Raw genomic sequence first — 21860 nt, forward strand, 5'->3', positions numbered from 1 at the left:
GTAGGATCCCATGGGAGGCAGCTCTGAGGAATGAGCTCAGGAAAGCTGTCAGATCTTTCAGGGCAACCTCTTCCTGGTGCAAGAGCAGTCCATCCTTGTACTCAAGGGAATGAACAGATCTATCCTGAGAGTGGTTTCATTAAATAGGGAACTCATGACAGAGCTCAGAAGGAGCTTCAGCAGGAGATAGAAGCAGAAATTGACTACGAAAAGATGGGATCTGTCTATGAGGTAAGGACAGTAAGTGTCACTTACTTCAACCTTGGCAAGACTTTCATTGCTCTTACAATATTACTGCATCCACATTAGGATGTTAGAGTATGGATGGCCAAAAGACAAGGTGGATTAAAAAACTTTGGTCAAGGTCAGCAGGTTGTGGTTAATGGGTCTCCCCTGTCTGGAGGCTGGTAACAAATGATCTACTGCTGGAGTTTATCTCATATAACAGATCTAATCTTCCAGAACATGTATAAAGGTGGAGTGCATATTCATCAATGCAGATGACTCCAGTTAGATCAACATTGTCAATATGCTCAAGGGCAGGGCTGCCATCCAGAGGAACCTAGGTAGGCTGGAGGAGTGAGCCAGCGGAAGCTTCATGAAATGTAACAAGGATAAATGCGAAGTCCTGCAGCAGGCAAGAAGCAATCAATTGCTACAGTGCAGGCTGGGGATGCCCTCTAGGGAGCAGCTCTGCTGAAAAGGAACTGGATGCTGGAAGGCAGCATACTGCATATGTCTTAGCTCTCTGCCCAGGAGGCAGAGTTAGCTAACAGCATCCTGGGCTGTACAAATGGGAGCAAATTTAGTATGGCAAGGGAAGGGGTTTTTCTCTTCTGTACAGCACTTTTCTGATCACATCTAATTACTGCATCCAGTTTTAAACCTACCAGTACAAGGCACTGATCAGCTGGCTTGAGATCAGCAATGTTCAGCTGCTGAAGCCTCTTCCCTATGAGAAGAGGAAGCTTGGCTTCTTCAGCTTGCAGAAATGTAAGATTTTGGAGACCTAATAGCATCTTTCCCATAGCTTATTGAAATGCTGGCAGCAGGTATTTTATGGTGATGCATTGTATGAGAATAAGAGATAGTGGATGGGAAAGCAGGAGAGGTTCAGACTTGAGATAAGGAAGAACTATGTCATGATGAGGCTGGTCAAGCACTGGAAGAGGCCTCCCAGGAAGACTGTGCAGCCTTCATCCTTGTAGGTTTTCAAGGTACAAGTGGTTAAACTCCTGAGCAACCTGATCTGATCTCAAGGCTGACTCTGCTTTGCGCAGTGCATTTGACAAAATTACTTCTAAGCCCTCTGTGATCCCATAATTTGGGTGTAGAGAGTGAAAATAAAATGCTTGGCCGCACTTAACAAATTTATTCTTTATAATGCAAGTGGAAACAGTTACAGTCACCTGGGCTGGTGCAATGTGCAGTTCCAGGAGAAGGTAGCTGAGAGGTTTTACACTGGAGTCGGTGCCCTTGTTCTTGGTCCAGCATTTAGAAAAACCTTATTTCAGTGTTTAAGAATGTCAGGATGTATATATTCTCATTACTCCTGCTGATGGTGTTTCTGGAGAGTCAGATGCTGGGTGAAGAAAATAAAACTGCATTTTCTGATGACAGATATTTTAGGAGGCTGTGCTGTGCTGCTCGTGACTTTGAGTTGTTTCATATTTACGTGTTTTGTGTAGATCTGGAGGTTTATAGAATTTTGCTAAATTTATGCTAGTTAAGCAAGAATTCTCTGCAAATAAATCCTTAGTTCTGTGCCCTTTAAAGTATTTGCTATTTTCATCTATTTTTTTGTTGCAGTAACACTTTTTTTCCCCACATAAAGCGGAAGATTAAGTGAATTGACATTTCTGTGATGTTATTGTGTAACACTGACTCTTGCTTTTTTTTCTTTTCTAGAAATAACTTATAACTTTAGAAAAAAAGCAAGATATTTTTAATGCCTTGTTGTTTGTGTTGCTATGAGGTATCTGTACATTTTTGTTTCTTTCAGTCACTGGCATGGATTCTTCCTTTAACAGTAACCAAGAAAGCCTGGTCATTTGCTAATACTTACTCTGCCCTGCTCTATCTACAGCTCTGGGTATTCTTTAGTAGTTTTTAGATGTAAAATCAATTGGGTAGGAATCCCAGGAGTAGCAACAAACTGAGCTAACCTATGGACCACAAGTAGCCTGGATGGCCCAGATTTGGATCTTATAGAAACCACCACATTTGTTGTTTTGCGCTGATTTTTTTTTTCTATGACTTTTTTCACCAAGTTTAGAGAGGTTTGTGAGAACTTCTGAAGGCCCCAAATCCTGAAAGCCTCTAATTATGCCACTGTGTAAAGAATATATAATAAGAATTTACAATTCTGTGATATTTCAGGAAATATTCTGCGGGCTTATTAAGGCATGTCCTGGTGCCCCTCATGAGGGAAGTGGTATAAAACACATAGCTTCATGTGATCATCATTGCTTCTCACTCCCAGACTATTGTCTGCTCAGGGTATGTATTTTTTTTGGTGCTTGATTTAAAGCTGAGCAAACTGTCTGGGGTGTTCTTGGATGTGATGTTGTAGTGCTCACTCATGCTCTCACGTGGCTTGGTATATTGCCACTTAGTTGTCACTGAGTTTCTTGGAGATAACATTATTTTCAGTGATGTATATTGATATTCTTTGGGTTAAAGGTTCACTATTGATGGAAGTATTTTATTATCAAAAGGTGAAACGTCTTGTAACTCACTCGACTGCTAAAGATGCCTAACTTTTAGCGCTGTCACTCTAACAGCAAATCTTTAGCTGAGCCTGACATTCATGTCACTGGATTGCACAAGTATAGGGAATGTAGAATTATGCATGGGAGATGAAGTAAGTATTGCATAAATTTAAGTTCTCACTGTCTGTGTGACATACAAGGTGTTCTGCGAATGCTTTCAGATGGCTGGATATGTCCTTGTAAAATAGTACTAAAATTAGAAGGATAAATGACTAACTAATGCAACCTGCACTTCTGGTTTTGTTTTCACCCATAGTAATTGGAAGATGAAAGCTGTGGGAGGGCTTAGTTCACTCTGAGTCCTGAAAGTACAGCATTAGCTGCATCAGAAATGGTGCAAAGAGTTGGGTAGATGTGATGAGAGTGTTAGAGATCAGGGGAAAAGTCCTCATTTAATTGTTTAAAAGACTGGTCTTGTAGAATGTGGAAAGGTTACTCAGTTGTGTGGGAGAAGTGCCTATAACCTTGCTGGTTTCTTATGATGAGAATGGAGGAGTCTGTATGTGTAGACTTGTTACTCATTTGTAAGAAGGGTCATGACGCCAATCCAGGGATCCACAGGGTTACTAAGAAAAATTCTTCTCAGAAAGAGTGATTAGGCGTTGGAACAGGTTTCCCAGGGAGGTAATGGAGTCACTGTTCCTGGAGGTGTTCAAGAAACATGGAGATGTGGCACTGAAGGACATGATTTAGTGAGCAGTGTTGGTGGTAGGTGGATGGTTGGACCAGATGATCTTAGAGTTCTTTTTCCAACCATAATGATTCTATTGTTCTATGGTCCTGGGAGTACTTTGTTGCTCTATGTGCACAATGTTTGTCAACTTCACTGAAATACTGTCTCTGAGATGGCAGCCTAAAGGCACAGTTGTGATGGCCACTTTAATTGAATTTTGAGTACTGATATATCCTGGGCTGCAACAGTCTTCTTATGCGACCAGAAGAAGGAGTTGTTGAAACTTCCCAAGCACATATCATGTATTTTAAGGCTATGGCCCAGCTTTTGAAGCAGCTTTGCAAATAATGTCAAACTTCAGGGTTTCTTTCTCTGAAGCAGCTTCTTAAGCAACTTCACTGGTTTTAAGTGCAAATGACAGTGGGAAGAAATGAGCACGAAGATGCTGTTGCTGGAGCTGGAGAGTGTGGACAAGGCTCGAGCAGTCTGGGCTGTGGGGAGAGCACCAAGTCTTTGCATTTCAACCCTGGGGATTACACCATCAGTTAAGGGAAAAGCTGAACTGGGATGATTTGTAGCACAGGTTTGTATATGAAAATATTATGTGGAATGGCGGAATTATGTGGAATATTATCTTGGAATGGTGTCGTTGAGTGCTAGAGATGTTATAATTGCTGCATTCAGTACAATTGTCCTTACCTTTCCAGGTGTTAACTTTGTCAATGTTTTCTCTAGAGTACACTTAGTCTACTGTGTAATAGTCCAAAAAATGGGTTGGATTATTTTCTGTAAGGTAGTTTCTGTTGCTGCTCATAATAATGACCTTGAAATAATCCTTAAGTTTTCATAGGCTAGATTTTTATCCCCAATAAAGAAGTGATATGCTATTCAAAGAAGGATTCACTGTTTTTTCTCTTAACAGTAAGTGGTGTATTTTGGTTAATTATTAACATCAAAACCCAGAATACCTACTTAGCCCCTGAAAAACCTTATTCACCTCTGAAGTGTACTGTGTGATGTACGTACACTTAAATATGCTCCAAGACTGGCATTTGCAATATAATTATCCCAGAGTTTGGCACAGTGCTAATTTGACCTGTATGATTTGGAAGGGCCAAATGCAGAAGATGTCTCTTTGTATCTATCTCTCTTTCTTTGCCTCATTTTAATGTAATGATAATGTTGAACTTTGTATGAAAAAGTGGTCCATGTGTGGGAGGCATTTAAGGCTGGAATTGAAGTCATCTCTCCCCCTGCTTTTCTCCTTCTGCTCTTGCTTTATTTGTTGTTGTTCAGGGTTGTAAAAGGAGCTAAAAAAGCCAATTCTGAAGCTTTCAGCTGTTCTGCAAGTATAGGAATTGAATTTTTGAGAGCTTATGGCATTCAGTTGCTTTTTTTTCTCTTCTACATGCAGGTCAGAGTGAGAATGCAGATCTACCACATGGATATTGTCAAGTATTAGAAGGGGATCCAATGTAATTAGAGGATCTCCTTTTACAATTGATAAAGAACTTTTGATATTATAAATGAAATTTTAAGAGAGAGAGTATTTGTGTCAGGTCCTGTCCTACCTCTGTGCATAAATACGTAGGTCTTACTCCAAGGTAGATTCATTTGGTGACAGCCAGCTTCTTTTATAGCTTTTTCTGTTACAAATGGTTTTCTGTGTTTGTGGCTTTTAGCGGATAGACAGAATTTAGCTTTCAATTGGCACTCATTTAGAAGTGTCATTTTTTGTTTCCATATATTCTTTGAAACAGGTAATTCTTGTGTACTGCACACTGTGTGCTTTTTTGGTCTCAAGTGGATTTGTCAAAATTAAATTTCATGCTATTCTGCTTAAGGCTGCATGTGCTCTATTAGGGTTTACTGAGTGCAGGCATTGGCTCCAAAAAATCTTTCTGAGGAATTGTGCAGCGCACGTATAAAGCAATTTTGTCATAGGTAGTGTAAAAAGCATAGCCAAAGAATTTGCTTAGAAGTGGCTTCTAGGTTGGAACTGTCTGCTTTTTAATGTTAAAAGCACAAGATTTGTGCGTGGTACAACACAATTTTCTAGTACTTAGGGAAAAATCCCTGGAGGCATTCAAGGCCAGGCTGGACGTGGCTCTGGGCTGCCTGGTCTGGTGGTTGGTGACCCTGCACATAGCAGGGGGATTGAAACGAGATGATCATTGTGGTCCTTTTCAACCCAGGCCATTCTATGAAAATCAACTGTTTGTTGTGGCATGTGAATCTCATATTAATTTCTAGTGCTACAACAAGCTGGATTAAGAAAAGCGGTGAAACTATCTCAAAAATGTAGGAAAAGACCTAACCTGGGAAAAAGAGATTGCAGAGGGCTCCGTGAAATGTGTACAAAATAGCATGCAGTAATGAGTTTTAGGGTCTAAATGGTTATGCATTTATGCATGGAATTGGTGCCGTTGCCTTTTACTCGTGCTGAGCACTGAATTGTTTGGGAGCTAACTCCTGACAAAGATTTAGACTTTTGAACAGTCTTAGGCTGAACTTGGGGAAAGTGCTGCCAGAATCCTTCATATGTTTATAAGGCAATCTTGGGGAAGAGACAGAAATCACAGTTCACACGTGGTGAAATTCGTGGTTCGTACTGAGTTGAATGTGCTGGAGATTACCCATAGTAGGAGTGCTCTGAACAATTTAATATTTCCTGTGAAATTTCAGCCTTTGACTTCTCCAGTCTGTGCTGTGTCGAGGCACCAGAACAAAACCCAACTATTTCTCCTTTGTCCTTCAGAGACCTTTCCTGGGATTAGAGGTCGGAAAGACCAGATAGCTGGCTGAGATAAAAGGGTATGTAATTGAAAGGATTGTTAGAGTAAAAGTCATTTGGAACAGCTTGAATAGTTTTGCTATCTTAAAGAATAAAATCAAAAATATTGATAGTCTTAATGGAGTAAAGCTGAGAAGTAAATTAGAATACTTTGCTTTTACTGGTATTTGTCCTGTAGTGCTATGCAAAGAAATTGTCATTCTGCTATGTAGCATCCTCTCCAGTTGTATAGTAAAATACATTCTTGTCCAACTCTCCACTGACTACAGCTGTCAATAAAACGAAAATAAGTGGGTAACTGTTATTTAGAAAAATATTTCTAAACCAAGTCTTCGATGAACTGGTAAGAAATCATTTTAAATCACATGAAGGGGGAGTGGGTTCTGAGTGCATCTTTTTTTTCTTATTTAAAAATGCCACTTGTGAGGTGTAATGTTACTCAGAGGTCTCCTTATCCTGTGTAAATAATAAGACTTGGTGGTTTTCATAGATTATGCTACTTTTCTTTCCATCATGCTTTATATACAGGCGATCTTCGGTGTGATATTAAAGAATACTTTAGAGGTACGGTTTATCACATTAAGATGAAAAGAGAAGCTTTGTTTTATACTTTCATCTTCCAGCTGCAACCAAGTGTTACTAAACCTCTTCATCACTTGTCAGATCAGACAAGTTAAGTATATTGTATAGTGCTTTTTTTTTTTTTTCCTGAAAGCTTTCTACTACTTGTTTTTTTTAGTTAAACAGGAGGTAACCACTTAGAGACATTTCTCCTACCTCGGGGGAGCTGTCGGCAGTTTCATTTACTGCTACAGTTTCATTTTTTTTTCTGAGACGTTTGCATGTGTATTGAATTCCTTGAGCTCATGTTCAGATACATTCCTGAAGTTCTGTGGAACACCAGACTGGAAATTTCAGTTTTCAGGTATTACTACCTGTTTTAAAACTAGAAAGCAGATGAAGGATATTGTTTCATTATAGAATCATATAATGGCTTGGGTTGGAGGGGACCTCAAGGATCATCAAGCTCCAACCCCCTTGCCGCATGCAGGGCCACCAACCTCCCCATTTAATACCAGACCAAGCTGCCCAGGGCTCCATCCTACCTGGCCTTGAACACCTCCAGGGATGGACGGGGCATCCACAACCTCTCTGGGCAGCCTGTTCTGTCACCTCACCACTCTCATAGTAAAGAACTTCCCCCTGACATCCAACCTAAATCTTTCCTCTTTCAACTTAAAAACCATTTCCCCTTGTCCTGCCATTATCTACCCTTTCAAGGAGTTGACTCCTCTCCTGTTGATAGGCTCCCTTTAGGTCCTGGAAGGCTGCAATGAGGTCACCCTGCGGCCTTCTTTTCTTTCTTCTCTTTGCCCTCAAGGTTTGTTGTGTATCTGTTTTAACATCTGTGTATTAATTCTGTAATCTGGCAGTGTTTCGTAAAGCCGATTAATTGGATTCTCATTTTTAGCTTTATAAGTGTTTGATATCACCTGTAAAGTAAGCATCAAGTCTAAGGTAGCCATTTAGTACAGGCGAAGCATTGGGGTTCATCCCATTCTGTGAAAGTCGTCTATTTCTCCTTGTTCTCGAGCTCTATACAGAAGGAACAGAGATGAATCGTTCATCCGTGATGATTTTTTAATTTTTTTTTTTTTGCATGTGTGAGAAGGGATAGCTTTACTTAAGGGAAAGGACTCAATTATCTCTGATGATACTAAGTGACACTTCTCAACAGGCAGAGATGGCACTGAGTGTTCTGCAGTCTAAGTAGGAAAAGCAATATGTGCAGAAATTGGCTGAAAGAATTAGAAAGGCGATGATTATTATTTAAGAGTGACTTCAATCAGACACCTAAGGAAACTGATTTTTGGAGAAGGAGCACTAGATGATGCCTCATGTGCCTGTCAATTAAGTTTTGACCAATTGACTATTATGGCTACACCCAGTTTACTTTTATTCTGCACTGTCATTTGCAGAAGAGAGGACAGAATGTTTTAATGCAAGGAAAAAATGAACCTCGTGCATTCCTAAATTAATGGGAAGCATCTCTGCTGACAATCAAACTATTCTTTTTTGTTAGGACAAACAGCACCGTTAAAAAAGCTGTCAGTGGGGAGGGGTGGTACACCAATTTAAAGATCAGTCATTTTGAAAAGTTGTTTTTGTTAACGTATCTCATTAAAACATAAATTTTTAATAACAAGTAGATTATGGTTGCAACAGCTTAAAGCATTTCAGTATGGCCTTTCAGTACCTGAAGGGGGCCTACAGGAAAGCTGGGGAGGAACTTTTATAAGGGCATGTAGCGACTAGATGAGGGGAGATGGCTTTAAACTGAAAGAGGCTGCATTTAGACTAGATATTAGGAAGGAATTCTTTACAGTGAGGGTGGTGAGACACTGGAACGGGTTGCCCAGCGAGGCTGTGGATGCCCCCTCCTTGGAAGCATTCAAGGCCAGGCTGGATGGAGCTGTGAGCAGCCTGGTGTGGTTGGAGGCATCCCTGCCTATAGCAGAGGATTGGAACGAGATGGTCTGAAAGGTCCTTTCCAGCCCAAACCATTCTATGATTTTTTTCTTTTATGACTATTTTCACAGTTCAGAAATGATTGCAAGTGTCTTAATTTTGTATGTAGTTTTCATTTATTATTACAGCAGCAATATAGGGCTAAATGCTGGATTGAGACTATTTCAGCTCCCACACTTCAAGATTAACAATTCTGTAGAACTTGGTGATAATTATACTGGCTTCAGCAAAACTGGCTTTCTAAGACACGTTACAGTGTTTTGTAGTTCTCTTCCATTTTCCTCAACAGATACAAATCCTTGCTCCTGTGTACAACGTTAGCATCCTCCGTAGCCAAAGTGCTTTGATGTTCTTCTGTGCTCCCCTATGTAGGTCAGTGATTCTGATTGACAAGACCTGCTAACAAATGCTGATTAAATGTTCTTATACTTTAGGTATGGGTTTAGATTGTGTATTCTGGTTGTCATCTGATTCCAGTCTCACCATCCTCGTGATGAGACTGAGTGCTCTGTAGTTTTCATCTGAGCTGAAAAAACAAACTCTGGAATTACTGTTTTCTCTGCACTGATAGAAAACATCAATGTTATCAGTCTGTTATTGTAACTTGAATGAATCAATTGGAGATTAGGTGTGAGAGCACCACAACAGCTGTTAAAGATCCACTTATTTATCACTGCAGGCTTCCCTTTGTATCTAATTTTAAGTGAAGTGATTGCTTTCAGACTTTGTACACAGATTCAGTGCCCATCTCATTGGTTAAAATCATGATTTGATGTGGTTATAGTTTTTTCTGAGTACTGGCTTCTACTGGATTTTTATTTTTTACTCTTTAAAACTTAGTGGTAAGTTGTTAAATTGCTTTAAACGTGCAAGATAGAAGTTTGGCATCTTGCTTTATATTTGTACACAACTCCAACCACTGAGAAATCACGTTAACAGGATCAGCAGGTGTATTGATGAGTGTTATCTTTGGATAAAACACTTTCTTTTTTTCCTCTTTATCCTTTCATTAACCTTTATAGGTAACGACCTACTTTCTCAGCACGTTCCCCCTTCCCCCTGCACTGTGATTGCCTTAAGGCCTTTTGTATAACGTGGTTTTATCTCCTCTCTTTTCCACAATAATTTTCAAAGCTGTTAACTAGTTTTATCCAAACTTCTCAGAGAGATTTTCTAAAGAACGATGAATTTATTTACATGCTTCCTGAGCATTTAGAAGTCGTTTGGTGACAAATGGTACAACCACAATGTTTCCCAATAAGATTATTGATCAGTACTATGTATTATAGACTGCCTTCATAGTGTTGATCAGATTCGCAAAATGAAAATAACCACTGCTCTTTCCTACAGACAGCATTACTTTATTTTGACCATTAAGGCTATTGTTGTGCTTCTAAGAATTTCCTCAAAAAAAAAAAAAAAAAAAAAAAAGGATGAGCAGAGCTTCTTGCTGAGTGATGCTGATCTGCAGTGCTGTATTTACCATGAATGTTTCTCACCACAAACACTTATACCTCACAAATAGTCTTTTCCCATCATTATAGTTTTTGCTGGTTTAATTGTAGCTTGCCCTCCCTGAATCCTGTACCTCTTCCCTTTCACCTTATCAGTGCTTTAAAATTGTTTTTTCTTTGTTGTCATCTTTTATCTTTCGCCTTGCTGGACTTCTCTAGTCCCTTCCCTTGAAAAGGGCCGGTATCCTTGGCTGGGAATGGTAGGGTAACTCTGCAGTGTTCTCTGATGTCTACTCCTGTCTGGAAGAACTTAAGAGTGCTATGAGGCGTGGAGGCTTCCTGATGCATATCGAATGGGAAGAGCCAGGGAAGTCCTGGAGTGTTGGAAGGCTGCAGAAAAGCCCATGCGTCAGTGAGCTGGGGGATTTGGGAGAGCTTGAGTAAATGTGAAGGGGGAGATCCTTTAGGGCAGTGAATATGCCACATGAGATTTAGAATCTGATACTGCTCTTTGTGTGCTTTCTGATGCCTGGCTGTTGCCCACATCTGAAATTTGGTATCTGGAAAGAGCTAGGTGCAGAAAAGATGCCATTCTTTGAAAACAGCTGTGGGATGGGACAAATAAGCAGTTGCTCTGCTCTTAATAAAATAAAAAAAAAAGAGGATTTCTTAAATTTGCTTTGTCTGATGTAACTACTCTGTTACTTAAAGCTAACAAGTTAGTAATAGGCACAGGTATCAATGAGTGATGGTGTTGGTATGGGATAGTCCTTTGGAACCAGTTTTATGGCGTTATTTACTATGTGGCCCCCCCTCAGGAGACTGGGAGACCTGTGTTTTGTGCCCTGCTACAGGACAGGTGGGCAGAATGCTTCTGCAATGTACTGTGCAGCTGATGAGTTGATATGGAGGTACTGTATGTAAAGCTTTGGACCAGCTATAGAATTCATCTTCCTGGTTCAAATAGTGCAGTGCCCTGAAAGAAAGCAGGGTTAGTGTGTTTATGAGAGAAATAGGGTCTAAATCCACAAGAAGCCAGGTTATCATTGATTTTAGTGCAAAGGAAAATACTGCTGCTTGTTAATTTTGCAAACCAGGGAGGATTTCCTTTGGCATAGGGAGCTGTGAATAAGCAGCAAGCTTTAGAAATTGTGATAGGGTTGAATGTCAGAAAGCTGAAGCATCGTCATCATCACGAAGCTGTATTTCATCATCAAATGAAATGAAAATGACATCAAATATCAGTCTGTGGTTATATTTTGTTGTGTTTGTTTGCCTTCTTTTTCCTGACTGATTGTTCAGTTTGGTTTCATTTTGAATCTCTTCGTGGCTGTTAGAGAAGCACTGACTCTATTACAGGGCATGCTAAGATCATTTGAAGTTACCAATATGTGGATGTGAATGGAAAACACAAAAAAAATCAGTTTAGGTTGGAAGTTAAATGAATATAGATTTGTATATTTCAAGACATTTATTTGAAGAGGGAAAAAAACAGTAGTTCCTTATATATACAGTCACTTCTTCTGTGTATGAGATACACAACAATAAAAAACATTAGTCTGTCTTTATCCCATTACATACTCAAGCTCATCCCATTCAGTCAGTCATTAAGTCTTACATTGTTTGGCAGCAGTACCATTTCCCATGCTTCAATCCACATATATAAAAGCAGGGGCTCCTCTTTGGAGGAGTTGGCACATAGACATTTGACAGTAAAATCCAATGCCTAGAGCTACTGTGAGCTGGTGTTCCCACCAATGGAGAGGTATGTGAAATTATTCTCAACAGAGGGCTTTTTGTCTGAGTGATGAATGACTTTGTGAATCTTACTCCTGTTGAAAGCTACTGCAATCCAGAGCTGTAATTGGCTAAAATTGACTTTTCAGTGCCAGTGATAGTGTGCAATCACAGCTGGAGAATCTTCTTTAAAGACAATGGTAGTAGATGGGACATGAAAATGTACTATTTATGTAGCCTTGACAGTACAGGCAGTCCTACTCTGGAATGCTGGCCTGGGCAATAGTAGTTATAATTGTTTGCAGTTAGTGGTGACTTCTAAATGTAAAACTAGAGTGATGTTTTAGTTTATGTCCTTTTTACCTAACTGTTACACATAGTTATACCTGATAGTGCACTGTCCCATGTAGTGGTAGAGGTTGTTGATTGAAATACATGTGATAAACACCTAAAATTATGTTATTTTATTTTCCCCAACCCACCCAAGTAAAAATTCAGATGAGGCTGACTATCACAGCTTCTGTATTGTTCACTTGATTCCATCTTTGGCACAGAGGGTGGTGAGACACTGGAACGGGTTGCCCAGTGAGGCTGTGGATGTCCCCTCCCTGGAAGCATTCAAGACAAGGCTGGATGGAGCTGTGAGCAGCCTGGTGTGGTGGGAGCCATCCCTGCCTATAGCAGAGGATTGGAATGAGATGGTCTGAAAGGTCCCTTCGAATCCCAACCATTCTATGAAATACATGCTCAGAAAACACTGCAGTTTATTAAAAATGAAGCAAATCTTTTCAGATTTCATGTTGTTCTTTGTGCACAGAGTTAGATGTGGTTTTTTTTGTTTTGTTTTGTTGTTTTGTTTTTTTGTTTTCTCTCCAAGAAAAGAGGAGTACCAGTAAATTCCCCACATGGTCAGATAAAATAACTTCACTGTAAACTTATGAGCCATGAAGATCAGAAACCAGACAGCTTAAACTGTCTTGAAAGAGCACTATTTGTTTAATCCAATTGAAGGCAGTCTGATAAAATCCTTCCCATCATAATCTACAACATGTTTGTTTATTTTATAAATGGTGAGTTATGGGAACCTGATGCTTTTATCCATTGTATTCAGCAACAAAACGCTTGCACTGATGTATAGTAGGGAGTACCAGTGCAGACAGCTGAAATATTAAGTCTCTCATCTGTTGCTTAAAATCTAAGAATGTGCTGCTAGTGATAGTCTCATAAAGATATGTGATTCTTCTGTACTTAATGTATACAGAAATATATGTTAAATGAAGAGGATGACAAACAGGCTTATGGCTAAATAGCTGATGAGAACAATTATAGTGTGTGTGTGTGTGTGTGTGTGTGCATATTGCAGAGGTGAATGGGAAGTGTGGATTATTAGAAAACTTGATTGAAAAGATTCACAACTTTGTGAAGATAATGACTTGAATTTATATCACTACATGAGGATTTATTGTAACTGACAACGCATGAATTCTTAGGGAAAACGCACGCTTGTACCTAATTTTCAACTGCCTTTTTTTTTTTTTATTTAGTCTTACTGGTGATAAGTTATTTCTTGTATTAGCTCTTGGATGTTTCTAGATATATACTCCGTATTTCATGTTTTTTGTCTTGCAGTATTTCCCTATCTCTGTCCACCGGCTATGTGTAATTTAAGTTCTCTAAGACAGGAAATCTTTTGTCATAATTTTTTTTTTTCTGCAAATAATTTTAAGTTAGAAGAAAATTCTAAGCACAGACATTATTCAAGGCCAGGTTGGATGGGGCTTTGAGTAACCTGGTCTGGTGGGAGGTGTCCCTACCTACAGCAGGGGGTTGGAACTTGATGATCTGAAACGTCGTTTCCAACCCAAACCATTCTAGGATTCTATGAAACATCCCCATCCAGATTTTTTGAGGGTTCTCCACCCTGCATTGAAATTATTTTTCCTTGCACACTCCCACACATACTTGTATACAATTTGTTTGTTTGTTTTTTGAATAATCATGAAGTCTTACAGAAGAATTGCACCAACACAAAATCACGCAGTAGAATTGCTCAGCCAATGGGAATGAATCTCAGGAATGAGTTACTGGTAAATAGATCTGGTAAGCACAAACATATAGAAACCTATTGAAAGAAATATAAGGCAAAACCTTGCAGTTCAGCTCTCCTGTTTTTCCAGACCACCCTTCTTAAGTCCACATTGATTCACTATTGGGATTTACTGCTGAAATTACAATAATGGAATACTGAAAAGAAGATGTTCCAAAGACAGTATAACTAACTTTGCTTCGTTATTTCTAGATCATGTACCAGCTTATTGCTAATTTAAATGAGTATAAATTGATTGATATCCGCATTTACATTGTAAAATAGATACTGTAATATATGCAAGAGCGCCTTTGGAAACTAAAATATTAAATAATTTTAAATTATGCACACTTCATTACATTGTTTTTTGTATTTAATTATCCTACAAGCTTGCTTAGGTATCGCTACGCATTACCAATATTTAACAGTTAATACAAAATCCTGTCCTTGGAGGCGCACTCTGTGTTTGTACTGAATCCCTGATTGCTGGAAGTGGCTGTAATTCTGAATTGAAATGGAAGAGCTGCTGTATGTGTTGGTAGCTAAGTTTATATGAGTCTGAAAACAGCGTTTATGCTTAAGTATATTGTTCTTTGAAACAGATGTTGTATGGTAGGAACACCAGTGCACTGTCTACAACAGTTACTTGTTACCTCTGGTGTACTGCTACCAGCAAACCCAGGCTCTTGCAAAAATACTATTTTTTTCCTTTAAATGTTGTCGTTGTTATTCCACCAAAGTTTAGCACTCAAAACATATTTTCTGCTGCCTTAATTGTCATGGAAATCATGAATAATGGTTTTAAAACCAAAAATCTATTCAGTGTGCGATGAATATTTATATGACTTCGTTCTGAACTTATGTTTGTAGGAATCTGGGATAAGATTTCCTTGACAGTGTTACTGATAGGCGAAGCAAACTAAAATATGTAATTCTACCCGTGAACTTTACATCCCTAAGAGATTGATGGCTCTGAGCTGGAGCTTTTGTGTGCACACAGTTGCATGGAGAGGTGTGGATGGAGCTGCCTTGCACTGATTCACCATTGCTTAACGGCTTTTTATGGGGGTGGATAGTGATAAGACAAGGGGGAACGGTTTTAAACTGGGACAGGGGAGGTTTAAGTTAGATATTAGAAAGAAGTTTTTCACACAGAGGGTGGTGTCACACTGGAACAGATTGCCCAAGGAGGTTGTGGATGCCCCATCCCTGGAGGCATTCAAGGCCAGGCTGGATGTGGCTCTGGGCAGCCTGGTCTGGTGGTTGGTGACCCTGCACATAGTAGGGAGGTTGAAACTCGATCATCATTGTGGTCCTTTTCAACCCAGGCCATTCTATGATTCTGTGCTCTTTAACCTGGACCTCACCTCACGTAGCCCAATTTGGGAATGAGATGAATATGGTGTCCATGGTTAGTCAGTCATTTGAGATAACTTTGAGAATGCCAGTAAAGGCTATAGTGTTTTGATTAAATGAATAAGAAATAATATAAACACTTATTTCAGTCTGGTCTACTGGAAGTTACTGTATGCTGCTCAAGTTCCTTATTTAGATTTCTCCTGGTTAGAAATGGATTCACAGATTAAATATTTTGTCTTTGCTGTCCTACTGAGACAGCTGCTGTTGGTATTGATGGCTTTTTGTGTGATGTATGGAATTTAGATATGGTCCAAACTGGAGTGCTTATTAAGTGGAAAGAATAATTCGAGAGTATATGCAGATTATCTTTGCATGTTACAGATTTGATTGGAGTATGGGTGGGAAAACGTTTTAATTGCGAAAGACTCATAACTTATTTATAAGCTCATAGCTTGATGTCATGAATCCATCAGATTGCCACTGTGCTTTCTGATTCAATATTTATGGCTGTTAGTGTGCTGTTAGGAATCTTCCTTGTGACATCTTCATTAACTTTAATGTCTACAAAGCTGTGGTTGCCCTGCCAGCTCCTGAGACAGATGATGGGGTGGAAGCCAGCCTTAGGGTGTGTTGTCCCAAGTGAGGTGGTTAATGCTCATCCTTAATGCACTCAGGGACATAAGAAATGCTTTGTTGGAGCAGATCGATGGTTTGAATGGCCTGATGCTTTGTTGTCAATACCAGGTGCTATAGAGGTGAACACAAGAAATTCTGTAGTGACTGGGGAATGTTTTTTTTTTTTTTTTTTTTTTCCTAGGGTAAAAAAAAATAAATTGTTTCTGGTATTGAAGCCAAATCCTCTGACTCCACTTTATATATTTTATGGCCTGTTGGTGTTTCTCAGTGTTTTTCTCACCTTTGATTTTACCTGATTTTAGTTTGGCTTCAACAATTTGAAGAAAAAGGTGCCTGTTGTTCATTTCAAGTAATACAAAATCTGTCTTTTAAGTACTGCCCTATCAACTTTTCTGTGCGTCTTTTCAACAGTGTGTTACGGAAGAGTGAATGGAAGCCCTTAGCTGCCTTTTTTGCATTTATATCTGGCTTTCTGTCTTCTCTGTGTTGAGTCATTTCAGGTTTTCTTTCTATTATTTCACAGAATACTGGGGATTGGAAGGAACCTTGAAGGATCATCTAGTCCAATCTCCCTGCTGGAGCAGGAACAGCTACTGCTTTTCCAATGGGAAAGGGCTGTGTGGTAGTGCCATATGTTTGCCCATTGTCTTCTGGTAACTTCTGAATATATTATCATTATTTCAATTAAATCTAATGAGAGCTCAATGCCCTGATGTTTCTGTAAGTTTTGATAAGTCAAGGGCTATGTTGAAAAGAAACAGTATGACAAAGGCCATTATGTATTGTTCACTGACCATCTTTGTGTTGTTAGCAAAGCTGGATGAAAAAGATCAGTAGATCTGGTTATTTTCCTTTTTTTTTTTTTTTTTTTTTAATTTTGTAACTTCAGTCTCTGAATATTGTTTTCCTAAGCATTCTCTAAAACATGTTTGATTGTACAAAACCTAAGTGTCTCTTAATAACTTAATGCACCTGCCCTTTCAAGAGGATTTAGTTAAGGTGCCTGATGGTAAATGCTGTTTCCATTAATGATTTTTTTTTGAAATCCCGAGACTAACAGGCAGACTCCTAGCTCTGCAAGCTAGAGGTTATTTGATTAATTTCTCTGTATCATATTTGTCATTTCTCCATCTAACCTTTTTTAAGCTGCAAGTATCTGCTTTAGCTAATGTGCATTGTTTGCAGCTTTGGGTGCTGCCTTTTTGCTATATTTTACTATCTTGTTGAATATTTTTTTTCCCCTATAAAACAGCTTTAAGCATGAGAAGAAGTTATGAATCTAGATCTTTTGATTCGAATTGACAACAAGGACAAAGCAAATGGAGGAAAATATTGTCCAAATGCGTGAGATGCATATATCCTAACACAGCAACCTATAGTAGACCTAGAGTTACGGTTGCTGTTGTCTGCTCAAGAATTTTGCTTTTTGCAGAGTTCTTGGCTTTGGGCCCATGGTGCTGGTGGATGGCTTTTGAGTGTTCCAAGATGGAGGTGCCTCTGTAACTATTGGGAAACGCTTGAGCTCTTCAATACCCCTAGGAGCAATCAGTGAGGATTGAAGAGCTATATATTCAAAGTCTTTTGGACCCTGGGAAATATGCAGGCTGTATGTTTTATTTTTTCATCTGATTTTGAAGGACACATAGAGAATGTTAAGAAAATGCCTTTGTATACTCCTGTAGTTCTGTGATTTTTTTTTTTTTTTTTCCCTTAAAGCAATAATATTATAGTTTATGTAGATTACAGAGAATAGTATCTATCTGTATGAGTGAGGTATTCTGGTCTTTTCTTATTAAAACGGAAGATAGTTAGCATCAATTTGGAAATGCTGTCACATTTGCATAACTGTTGGTCTCCTTGTGTATTTCTCAAAACTCCACTGCAGTGTAAATGTGCTGCAGCTTTAATTTTGGAAGTTTTCTCTCCTTTCTGTTTGGCATGGCCATAGATCTTAGCCATTAGATAAATATTGGCTATAGGTTGTAGTTTCTTCAGATCTCTTAAGTCTTTCTTTTGCGTTACAGAAGCTGAATGCACCAAGTACATGTACTGGCATGTCACTGAAGTACATAGAAATGGTTTGTTTAAAAATTTGTGAACTTAGAACTTACCTTTGCTCATCTTCAAGTTAAATTTTGTGTGTGAAGGGGAGGAAATGCATCGTATGTTTGTGACTTACTGTTAGATATAAATATCTGTAGATCAAAGCATTTCAGAGGAGGAGGTGGCCAGATGTCAAAGCTCAGGTTCCTTCATCCTGGAGGCATCGAAATGGCAAAGTGTTCTCTGACAGTCATTGCTTGGTCTGTGAAGCTCCAAGCAAGAGCTCTTTGTTTTTACTTTTATCGTACACCGGCGTTCAGATCTGTGGTGATGTTACACGGAGCAGGTTGGTCAGTCTGTTAAGCACTGTGCAACCTGCTGCTGGAGCTGAGCAGGGTAATGAGCCCATTGGCAGTGTGGCTGGTGGTACTTGATTTCCATTATCCCAGAGAGAATACAGCTTATCAGACACCTATCAGCATCCACAACTCACATGCTAAGAGGACAGTTATTTCTGGGTATAGCACTATGGCTTTCAGAGTATAGTTCCCATTACTGACCATCTATCTAAATTGTCTTGTGATGTGAACTGTGCATTAGCACATTCAGACTTGGTGAAAGGTAGAGCTGCATTTTACGCTCTTGTAGGAGCATAAGGAGGCACTAAGATTAAGTGTGACCTTCCTAAATGTAGTTATCTGAAAATCCTCCAAGTTTCTCTTCTCTGAGATGCACTTAAAAACGAGTTTGACACTGATTACAGTGTCCTGAAGAACTTGTAATACTAAAGAACTTGTAATACTAAAGGGATGGGAAGAGCTAAGTAATTTTTTGGCAGCTGTTGTATGCTTATTTTGCCCTGATTATGCTTATTTTTGCAGACTTACAGCTACCATATTGTAATATTCTCCACTAGCTTGTCAGCTGTCTGGTTTTAACATCCTGTAGTCTGAGCAGAGATTCCCATTGCAGGGAAATGATATTGTTTTTACCTAGAACAGTTCCATTTTCTCCTCATCCCCATTGTAATAAATTTACTTCTTTCTTCCTAAAAGCTTCTTCCCCCAGAACAAATCTCTCCTACTTCTAAAGCTGCGTTGTTTTTTTTTTTTTTACTGAAACATCATAAACTTCCCATTGGGGAGCTACCTAATTATATCTTACAATAATTCTATTGAGTGATCTATGGCTCCACTTTTATTCCCTATTAGGATTTGGCAGATCGATGGGCAACCTAATTGATTGTTAAGGTCAAATGTCTTTATTGGCTGATGCCTGAATCTCTTCTTATTATGACTTTAAAGACTGTTTTATGGTCTGTTAAAGTTCCTGTATTTGTTTTTGTACACCAGAGCAATGAAACTCATGATATAACTGCTGGTGAACAACATTCTTACACAACGTTTCCTATATTCTCAGGTGCAGTATTAAAAGAACGTGAAATGTTGAGGTATCTGAGTTGAACAAAACTGCAGTAAGAAACACTTGATCATGGGTTTTCAGATTGTTCTGTGAATAAGGTAGCTGTGATGTGAAATAAATTCTTTGCTTTTATGACAGCTTAATCATTTCTAAGTGTACAAACGCAGAACCTTAACAGCTTTCATTTTGGCTCGTGATGCTTACTGAGGTGCGGGGGAGATTAATGTGCACCGCAGTACGAAACCAGCATCCTTGTGATTGCCTGATATTTGGCTAAACTTTTTGTCTCTTTGGGTGAGTATTCTATCTGATCCTTGTTTGGGAATGCAACAGCTCGGTATCTTCTCATACAGAGTTTTGAGTGTATACTCGTGTAGCCTCAGATCAGTAAACAGGGAAACAGTGATGGCAGTCAGTAGAGATAGTCCCAATAAAATGGTCATTTGCTTTTCTTTCAGGGTTTGTAGTAGTAATCTGTTCAAAAAAATCTATGTGTATATTTACCTCTGGATTTTCATATATAATAGTTTGATTTCAGAGTGAATTTTACAGAAACTCACTTTACAGAATCACAGATTCAGGCTCACAGGTGTCCCCTTGTCCTTTCCTATTGCAACTCCATCATCTGAGTATGCTTTTGCTGTGGCTGGCAGACTGGCTATTGATTTCTACTGCTTTACTTAGGGTGCTTATAACTGAATTAGTTGCCTAAGATTCCCATAGAGTCAATGAAGCTGCTTCATTCATTCATAAAACTCATTATTATGAACATCTACTTTAGATGAGAGAATTGCACAGTGGGCTCTTTTAACTGTAAAAGGAACGTGGGCTAATGATGTTGGATAGATAATGTTTGCAGATCAAATTGACTGCTGAAGGCAGTATCACAGAGATCATGGCTGTTTGTCATTGGCTTTTTTTTGTGCATCCTTTTGGTTCACAAAATCTGATTGCTGCCTAATATAAAACAAAAAGCCGGTTCCATAAAGGAGATACCAGAATTGGAGACTGCCCTGATTTGTGTTGTGATCAACAGGAACCCTCTAAAGCACTTCTTTAGCTGAGAAATTTGTCCCAAAGAACCCAAATCCTAACAGGTAGTCTTTACATAAATTTCATGCTGGTTTGGTATTTGGAGCACTTCACTGGAGTATGTATGATATATAGACTCAAACCTGACAATCTAAGGAAGTCTAAACTGAACATGTTCCACTTCTGGGCAAATTTACATCTTTCTTTAAATCAGTTTTTGTTTTTAAGCATTACCTGAAAGGCAGATGTCTCATTCTCTTTTGCCCCAGTATCTCCACAAGTTACTGACTACTGACAATTGTTGAGTGCTGTCTCTATGCAGAAATACTTAACACAAGCACAACCTGTAAGGGGACTGCTTTGTAACTGTTAACTTGTAATTGATTCCTCCCTTAAAATGCAGTTGCTGTCTTATAGCTACTTAAGCTAGTGTTTTTGTTTCTATTTCTGAGGAGGTTGTAGCACCTTGAATTGAACATCTATATCTTGGTTTTTGGAGTGAGACTACATGTTTTGTTGCTCTGTGGGTCCAGAGAATGGAATTTGAGCCAGCTGCTTCATATGAGTAAGGAGACTTTCCCAATGCCTATGCTGGAATATAGAAGTACTGCAGAGTTACTTTATATATCTTTATATATTGGAAAGATCACTCTTAATTACTGCTACAAATCATCATTGTCTCCAGAGTTAACAGCTGTTCTATCAAAGTTGGTACAACTTTTGGTTATGAAACTAATACACTTTCTGAAAATGGAGAATCTCGCTCATTCTTACAGGCTAACTGTATTTGATTTGTTTTGTTCCTGCTATGCTTGTGTCAATTTGCCTTTGTATGGAGAAAAATGTACGAAACTATCTCAAAAATGAGCAAATGTGTGGTTGGTTTGTTTGTGTTCTGATTGAGACAAGCTTTCCCCTGGAAGTCTATTGAAACATGTTTAATTGCTACAGCTTCAGTTGAAGGAAGTAAATGCAAAATTTCTGATCTCTACAGTTGCTCGTGTTCATGGATGCACAGATTGTTCATATGGAATAGCATCATTGTAGTAGCTTGCATGACTGAGCACTTGAATATCAATTCAGATTGGAAAAATTTCTTCTCAGGAGTGGTGATGCATTGGCACAGGCTGCCCAGGGAGGTGGTGGAGTCACTGTCTGTGGAGGTGCTCAAGAAATGTGGCACTGAGGGATGGATGTGGTTTACTGGGCATGCTGAGGATGAGTTGACAGACTGGATGATCTTTGTGGATTTATCCAACTTTGTGATTCTATGATTAAAGCGTGAAGAAGGGAGGTTGTGGGTGCCCTGCCTCTAGAGGTGTTC

General features: G+C 39.0%; 1 protein-coding gene across 4 annotated transcripts in view; it reads left to right on the forward strand.

Annotated features, from left to right (window-relative positions):
* CHCHD3 (coiled-coil-helix-coiled-coil-helix domain containing 3) overlaps nt 1-21860 on the forward strand; it is a 209662-nt gene that overhangs the window by 6560 nt on the left and 181242 nt on the right. The window lies entirely within an intron of this gene.

Source organism: Gallus gallus, chromosome 1 (genome assembly GCF_016699485.2).
Source record: "Gallus gallus isolate bGalGal1 chromosome 1, bGalGal1.mat.broiler.GRCg7b, whole genome shotgun sequence".
In the NCBI taxonomy this organism is placed as follows: Eukaryota; Metazoa; Chordata; class Aves; order Galliformes; family Phasianidae; genus Gallus; species Gallus gallus.